The following is a 9,155-nucleotide window of genomic DNA, read 5'->3' as shown; positions in this document are numbered from 1 at the left end:
ATTATGTTAATTATATTAAAAATATACGTGAAAATTAAATATTATAAAACAAATATTAACTTAATATACTGACATAAAGAAACTGATTTAGAGGAAAGGTTTGTTGGAATGATGACGTAATGAGTTAGAAATATGCAAATATAAATGCTCCAACAAAAATTATGAGAAAAAAAGGGAAAGAACAATGGGGTTTTTTTTTTTTTTTTAAAGGAATAACTGTTCATTATAAATATGAGACCCAAATGTCAAAAAAATTAGGTGCACAAAGACTCCTCAAAACAATGACAGAAAAAGAAATGTAGAGTTTCCTCCAACCATATTGAGTCCCTGACATGAAATACAGTTGCCTTTACTAAAATATGGGCAATAAAATTTGCCTCCATTTTCACATGAAGTACATGAAATGATTTAAAAGAGTGCAATTCTGATAATATCATCCGTAAAATGTCTAATTTTGCTCGAAGAATGAATGACCGAATTGATCTCAATTATTACCCATAGTGCATCTCATTCCAATATAATGTCAAGCAAACTTGATTCTTTGGTGAGGAGAACAGCACCTAGAGTAGCCCATGCCTTTGGAACAAGTAGATCTATATGAACATGAAGCGCGAGATTGGGGCCTGCCACTACCTGACCTTGAAAATCCCGAGCAATACTCCCGACTCCAATCGGGTTGCGAGCTATTGAACATTGATTTATAACAATATTAGAAGTAACAAAATAAAAATGCAGTGATTTTCTTTTTATGCTTCATTTGTTTCGGCGTAAAATGATTTCGGCATTTTACGGTGTTTGGTAAGGGCAAAAATAATGGTCAACGGAAATCATTTTTCAGTTTGATTGTAAAAGCTTATTTTATTTTTGTATCCGATTGTCGGAATTCAGCAATTGTCAATCGTCGAAATCCAGCCGACGCAAGAGTCTGGCAACATCCGGTCGCCGGAATCTTGCTAGCGCCTAAATCCGGCGACATCCAACCATCGTCGCCGGATGCCGACGGACCAGATTCCGGCCGAAACTGACCAGAATATTATCGGATTCCGACCATAGTTAGAAGCTAGCCGAATCTAACCAAAATGGCTAAAATTTGGCTAGATCTAGCAAAAATGGCTGGGATCCGGCCAAACTTGCTCGTCGGAATCCAGCAACGTCCAGTCGCCGTTGCTGGATTCTGGCGGCATTTGCCAAACTTGAATTTTTGTATTTCGTAATTTTTTTTTTTGCGAGCCAAACGCCGGAAAATATTTTCGAGAAAATTATTTTTTCTAAAATTAATTTCGCAGAAAATATTTTAGGACGAAAATCATTTTATATCGAAACAAACGGAGCATTAATGGTAACCATTAAGGTTCATAGACATCATATTCTTTTCTTTCTTTCTGTTTTTGTCCTAAGCAAATGTGGGCAACGAGCGAAGGGTCACACGGTTTTTCACACTGTCTATTATCTTTACAGTTGGGCGAGATGGAAAGTAAAAATGTATCCAGAAGAGTGGTTGGCTTGGAGCAGTTGAGGAAGATCAAGATGTTTGTTAATATTATGGGTCATGTTTTTCAGTATACTTAATGGTCTCAATTTTGGACGGATTGTAACATGATTAGTGACTTGCCATTGAGGTCAGCTTTTAATCCTTTTTATAGGGTATTTTTTAATATTTTATGTTTTTGATTGTTTGTAAATATTTTTTATTTAAAAAATAAAAAACAAAATGGAGAATGACATAATATTATCAAATAAAGTCAATGCTATCCAAACTTGACGAGGGTTTTTTTTTTTTTTTTTTTTTAAGAGAAATGATCCTTACACTCATTTCTCACAACAGCCCCACAACAAGCTGACGTGACTGGTAATATTTTATTATTTTTTTGTTTTATTTTCTTTTCTTTTTGTAAAAAAATAATAAAATATTACAAGCCACGTCAGCTTGTTGTGGGGTTGTTGTGAGAAATGAGTGTGTAGGGATCATTTCTCTTTTTTTAAAGTAATGCGACATACACGACATCCCATTTTATTGGATTGATGTGCTAATATCTATCTGCCTATTATTTTTTTTTAATCAATGAGTCAATGACTGATAAAATAGGAGTAAAGCGTATAACATTACTCTCACTCCTTTTTACATGATTGTGAATATTATCGCCTATGTTTCATTGACAACTTTGTTAATTTATTTTGAGTGTTATTTTTTTTTTTCTCCAAAAAAGTGTTATAATATAAGGTAAAAGAATAACAAATAAGAACTTTACCAAACACAGCCTAACAAGCTTTTTATTTTAAAGTTTTCACTAAAATTTAGTAAATATCTAAAAAAAAAAAAAAAAAAAACTCATTTATGCAAATTCTATAATTTCTCTATTTTGTCTATTTGTCATAATTCCATCCAAAATTTGGCTAACAAATTTCATGAGCTATTCATTTTGGTTTTTTTTTTTAATCATTTTTTGAATTCCTTTCCCATTTTACTTTATTTTTCACTTTTACTATTTCCTCGTTTATTAAGAGTGGACGAATGGTTACTTAAATTAATAAAAAATTAAAATAGATAAATATTTGGAGAGTTTTGAGTATGAAAAATTACTACTTTTTATCCTTCTTTTTTCCTCCCCCAATGATGTTTACTGTACTAGCTACCAACTATTTAACTAGGAATAAATATATTTTAGCTCCCCAAACTACCGCCCTTTCTCTGGATGGCCCCCCAAACTACCAATGCTTGATTATGAACCCCCAAACTACCACTTTCTGATTTTTTGGCCCTATCCGTCCATTTATGTCGTTATATCTAAACAAAAATCCGAAAATACCCCTCCTACACTTTGAAATTTCCACAGTTAAGGGATGGGTATTTTCGAGTTTTTTGTTAATTTCTGTTAGAATTGATGGCATAAATAGACGGATGGGGCCAAAAAATTAGAAAGTGGTAATTTTGAGGGCCATTCAAAGAAATGGTGGTAATTTAGAGGGCTAAAATATATTTAACCCATTTAACTGCATAAGAAAAAGAGCATTAAATAAGTAGATTACAACTGGCATTTTTTCACTCAAAATGAATGTTTCTTAAATGCAAGCCAATTGTACGTGGGGTTTTCTTTTAGGAGGGGGATCCGGGGGAGAGGTCGTATTCAATTATGACTGTTTGTTAAATGTTAATGTGTTTTAGAGGTGTTTTTTATTTTTAGTTTGAAAATAATGTCTTAATGCAGCATAAATATGAACATTATTTTTGTGTTTTAGTTGTTTCTTAATACTTTTGTTTTGAAAAGATAAAAAACAATTAAATAACAAATGAAGCCGGTGATTTTGTTTTCTTATTGAACTCCTCATGTCATTCCATTGTAAATATAATGTTCCGTTTGTTTCAAAATAAAATGTTTTTAATGAATTATTTTTTTAAAAAAAATGATTTTCCTGAAAATATTTTATGGTTTTTGGCTCGTACAAAAAAATTATCAACGACGAAAAATCACCTAAAAGGAATTGAAAATGAAACAAAAATCTCTGTTCACTATCTTTTGAGTTGAGTCATCAGTGACGAAATTCCAGCGATTATGGTCAGAATTTGGCAGCACTGGCCAGATTCCATTGCCGACTGGCAAAATTCCAGCCAGATTCGCCAAATCAGGCTACTATTGCTAGATTTTTGCAGTGGGGCCGGATTCGACACAAATAGCCAAATTTGAGTCACTTTCGCTGAATTTTGCACAGTACAGTTGGATTCCGACAACTGGCCGAGAATTCGGCTGTACTAGCCAAATCCCGGCCAGAATTGTAAGAATCTAGTGCAAATAGCTAGATTTCGACAACAGTGAGGCACGATTGGCAGATTTACCAGATTAAGAGGGAAGAAGCAAGTATCGTCTACTTTATCAAAAGTGCTGAACGAGATTCTTGAAGAATTTGCTCAATTCTACCTTAGCAAAAGATCAAGATCCGGAATCCGACAGCCAATGTCATTGGATTCCGATGCCCGGATCCCAAAATACGAAAAACTTCGGCGCAAATTCAGGCGCCAACAAATTCCAATGTTCGATGGTGGCGAATTTTCACCAACATGCGTGCAATAATAAAAAGTTCAAATTCATAAAACGATTTACGGTTTTTAAAATCGTAATTCGTTTTTTAAAAATTAAAGAGACTTTTTTGGTGCAACCAAAAATGATTTATGTTGACTATTATTTTTTGCTACACCAAACACCGAAAAATACTGAAAATATTTTAAAAAAAATATTGTACGCCCACACAAACAAAGCATAAAATGAAAATGCTTACGGTAGTACAACTTTTATAACAAATTTACACGACAACACGCATGAGTGCCACATGATATAACATAGATGAAATAATTAAACAATAAAATTTTAATTGTTTAGTAACTGATGTATGATAAATGGAGGATCCGGTCCTTGTTTTACAAGGAACAAAATTGTCTAAAAGTTTTATGTCACGTAAGACTATTACATTAATTTATAAAGAGTTTGTAATGCAAATTACATTTATACGAGAAAGGACAAAAGTAGTCCATGCTTATTGGCATAAAGGATACGCAAAAGACATTACTTATTCTATACGCTGGTGTCAGTTGAGAAACAAATTCTAAAGTTTATGTCTTATCATATGCTTCACATGCAAATGCAGTTCTCCGTCCAATCACTCAAAGTCTCAGAGTAATGTGAAATCGAGTTTTAAAGCCAACGCGTTACAGGAAAGTACATTTTTGGTCCTCAAACTTTTATTAGTATTTATATTTAAAGTCTTCTTGTTATAATTTTAATTGAGGAATATTATATATTATATTTTTATTTTATAATTTTTTCGCAATGTTGATGTAGTGATTTCAACATTGTGAATTTTGAAAATTTTGATAAGATTTAACAGTAAATCTTAACGGAGTACCTTTAAGTGAGATATTTGGAAATATGGAAAATGTTAGATTTACAACACCAATACAATAACTGGGGCCCACCCTCATGTGAGGAGTTGTTGTGCAATTATTGTGATAGGGGGAGCCAACTCACCAACTTGGGGGGGCCAAATTGAAAAAAATAGTTTTGAGAGGGTCAAAATTAAAAAAAAAATAACAAAATTTGGGATAAAATTTTAAATTTTTTTTTTTAATTTTTAAATTTTTTTTTAGGAGAACCTTGGGGCCAAGCCCTTAGTGGCTCCGCTCCTGGTTGTGATAGTGTAGTGTAAGAATTAAATCCCATATTATATGTACATTACAGGGTTTCAGGAGTTTGAAAATAATTTTTAAAAGTATTTTTCATGTAATATAAATGTGAAAAAGGTTTTTTCAATAAGGATTAGATTTGAAAAATGTTTTTAAAAGCATTTTGTGTTTTGAATAGTTTAATGAATTTGTTAAAAAAAAAGTATGAATTTTTATTTTAAAAAATATATATTTCTAAAAGTTGATTTGAAAGGATATTGGGTGAGTTATCCTCCAAAAACACTAAAATTGTGAAACAACGTACGAGGAAGTTGCGTCCGTGCTAAGATTCTAGACCTGCGGGACAAGTAGGGGGCCGAGACTCTCGTAGCCGATGGCCACCCCGTGACTGGATCTCGCATCACCGGTCGGTGAGTCACTCGGGCAAGGACAAGTGGACAACATAGGCCTTGCCGATTTGACATAAATTTTTTACAAATCGAAATCATCCGAGTTATTAGAACATTAGCAATCGTTTTCTTTTAATTTTTAATAAATTTAAAGAAAACAATTATTTTTTTTATTCTATATGCAAATATACTTCAGATCGAGCACTAGCAGCATCTTTTTTTAATTTTTAATTTAGAAAATTAAATCACTTTTTATTTTCTTATTTAAATGCACTATACAATAATTTTCATTAGCATTTTTATATACTATTTAAATATTCTTAAAATTAAATGTTAAGAAATTTTTTTAAAAAAAGATAAATCATTGAAATATTGTTTCAAATAAATGTTAGAAGAATGAAGAGGAAAAATAATTTTTTTATATTAAAATAATATTAAGGGAACCACTTTTCCTTAGTTTAGGGAACAATCTGATTCAAGATGTTTTTTTAAGAGTTTTTTCTACACATAGTGAAGAGAATGAGATTTATGGCAGCTGTTGCTAGTGCTCTCACAATAGCTTCTATTATATTTATTTATACTATTAAAATATTTTTTTTTTACAAAATACAAGTTCATAACCTACCTTCTCATTTTTTACGCATATAAAAAAATGTGTGTGTATATATATATATATATATACATATATATATATATATATATATGTGTGTGTGTGTGGATAAAGTTGTGGCCTTCTCTTCTATGTCGCTTAATGGCTTTTGGCATAACTCATGTTCCTTATTGAGAGCATAGACATGCTCTACAGTTTTGACATGCTGTTCGGTTTTGAACGATGTCATGGACCACTTCTTCCTGTAAATTTTTTTACTGGGAACCTTAGGTATATTCTAATCATTGACATCAATGAAGGAATCCTCATCGTGGTATTCAACGTGTTCTTCGTTGACTACCTTAGGAATCTCAGGGATCCGAGTGGATCTAAAGCTTACTGATGAATTAGATCTGAACAATCTATTCATCTTAGCAAGTTTGGGGTTACCTGGCTTAGATTTTTACTGTTTCGGTCTCTTTACCGCGAGACATCTCTTTACCACACTTCATCTCTGTTCTCTAACTAAGTGTCCTAGGTCATACGTCTGTGTCCTATCTGTGTGTCCTCCCGACTTACCTGGCCTTCCCTCTATATATATATATATATATATATTTTTTTAATAATGTTATTAAAAAAAACATGTGATTTAGATATGATCAAAGGAATATGTCATTTTTTTAAGAAGTTGAGTTGCAAATTGTTTTTCAAACCAATCAAATAATTTTGTCCGGACTCAGCAAGCTCACAAGTCACAGGGCTCACAGTAAAATGGAACGTGAATAGCGGGGGAGCTAACTGGCCATCATGGTCGTGGCGTTGGCGTGTTGTGGTGGGATTCCAGCTCCAATGGCAATATCAATGGCTTTGGCTCTTCTTTTACGAAATAGGCTCAGTACAAACTAGAATGTCCGCTACTGGCGCCAAAAGATCCCGCGGGTGTGCGCGCTAACAAACATAACATTTTCTTTCCTTATTTTTATTTTTTTCCCAAAAAAAATAATTAACTTCAAAATATATATATTTTTTTAATTTTTATATTACTTCAATAATTTTTTTTATTACTATTTCAAATAAAAAAAAATTGTTCATTTTTTTTTTTTTTTTTTTTTTTTTTTTGTACAAATTCATTTTGCTTTACATCACAGCTTTCACATTCTCTTTAGTGAAATGAACAAGCCAAGCAAGATAGTTGAGCCACCCCATCAATGCTCTAGTGGGTGGTCGAGTAACCCCTAAGAGTTTGTTTGACGGTCACCCCTTTTTGTTTATTTATTTTTTAACTATTTAAAGGCAAAAGAGTTAGATGATGTATAAAATACGCATGTGCATGGCAGTTGGCATGCGGTCGAGATTCCGTCCATTTTAATGATTTTTTGCGAACAAAGGGATTTTTTGTTGTTGATAATAAAGAGTAGTTGAATGAGGTTATGTATGACATATGACAGTTCACAAGATCCATATGTAAATGAGTGATGGTTGAAAGGGTTAAAGGTAACTAAACCGTTGTTTTTATGAATGACCAAATGCAAAGTCTTGGGATTCTACATGGAGATTCTTCATATGGTTATTATTATTAGATATTGGTTTTTTTTTATCAAATTAGTCCCAATATACAGTTGTGATTTTCTTGGTATTTATTAATACTACTAATTACTATAATTGGCATCATTGCTATTAGTAACATCATTACATATTTCTGTCCACAGAAATTTGGACAAAGTTTTGCTACATGCATTTTGTACAAAGTGCACTGCAGCAGAATTCAATTATTTTGGCGTCAAAATATGATTGGCAAATGGCAATGATGCTGCTCCAACAAGACCGGTCGCAAACCGAAACCATAAAGAATGACAGAAATTTTTTATAACCCACATATAAAATTGATACGTGTCTTTTAAGCATGTGATAAATACATGTTATTTTATTAATGCTATTAAAAAAGCATTAATAAAATATATTGTAGAAAGAGTGATTTATGGAAGTGATGTTAATGGTGAAAAATGTAAATGTAGAAGATAGAATGGAAATGGGGAATGAGTTAACGAAGTGGATTGAATATGAAAATGGGGAATTTGAGAATATGACCCAACAAGCTTCTGAATCAATTACAATTTCAGCCCAATTACAGTGACTAAGCTCCCCGATTTGTTAGGCCAGCCCACTTGCACGTCCAGCTAAGCCCAATTACTTATCCTTCTTCCACACGTGCTAAATCATAATTTCAGTCTGCTCTGATCTTAACCGTTACTTATTTGACACGTAGCCTTTAAGATACACAATCTTTAGCCTTCTCTCCAGCTTCACGCCTCCCACTTCCTCAAGACACCTGATTCTCTGTTGATTATCGTGACTACCGCAAGATAAATACTCTTTAACAATCTCTGGCGCAAGCCATTTAAACAAATAGTGCGTTTTAGATTGTGATTTTGCAGACAATAAGTGTGATTTTAAACCAAATCGTAGAACATAGATTGTTTGGGAACTGCGTTTTTAAAAATTGAGATTTAAAAACGCAAAAAATCTGTTTTTTCAAATCGCAGATAAGATGGTGTTTTTTTGAAAAAGCAGAATTTTAAAGGTAAATTTGCGATTTTAAAGGCCAAACTGCGATTTTACCAAACGCTTAACTGTGTTTTTAAAAATCACTTTTTTTAAATCGCACATTTTGAAATCGTTATTTAAAATCGCACTTTTTGAAATCGCAAATCCAAACGAACCCAAAATCCATCTCATCTTTAAGGTTTTGGGAATGTAGACATGGTGGAAAGGGAGGAAGGCACACGAAAGTTTTATCGAATCTGTATAGGCCAATTCTGAAGGGATCTGTTGAGAAATCAGGTTTGGCAACCCTACCCATGGCTGAAATTCTTTCTATGGCTGAGCAAAATGAGCATGTTCAAACTCATCATGATGATCATATGTTTACTTGAGAATTTTTTCTTCTTCTTTCTTTTTTTTTTTTTTTTTTTTTTTTTTTTTTTTTTTTAAATTTTAATTTTAT

Source organism: Alnus glutinosa, chromosome 7 (genome assembly GCF_958979055.1).
Source record: "Alnus glutinosa chromosome 7, dhAlnGlut1.1, whole genome shotgun sequence".
Classification (NCBI taxonomy): domain Eukaryota; kingdom Viridiplantae; phylum Streptophyta; class Magnoliopsida; order Fagales; family Betulaceae; genus Alnus; species Alnus glutinosa.
Note: the sequence above shows the minus strand (reverse complement) of the source record.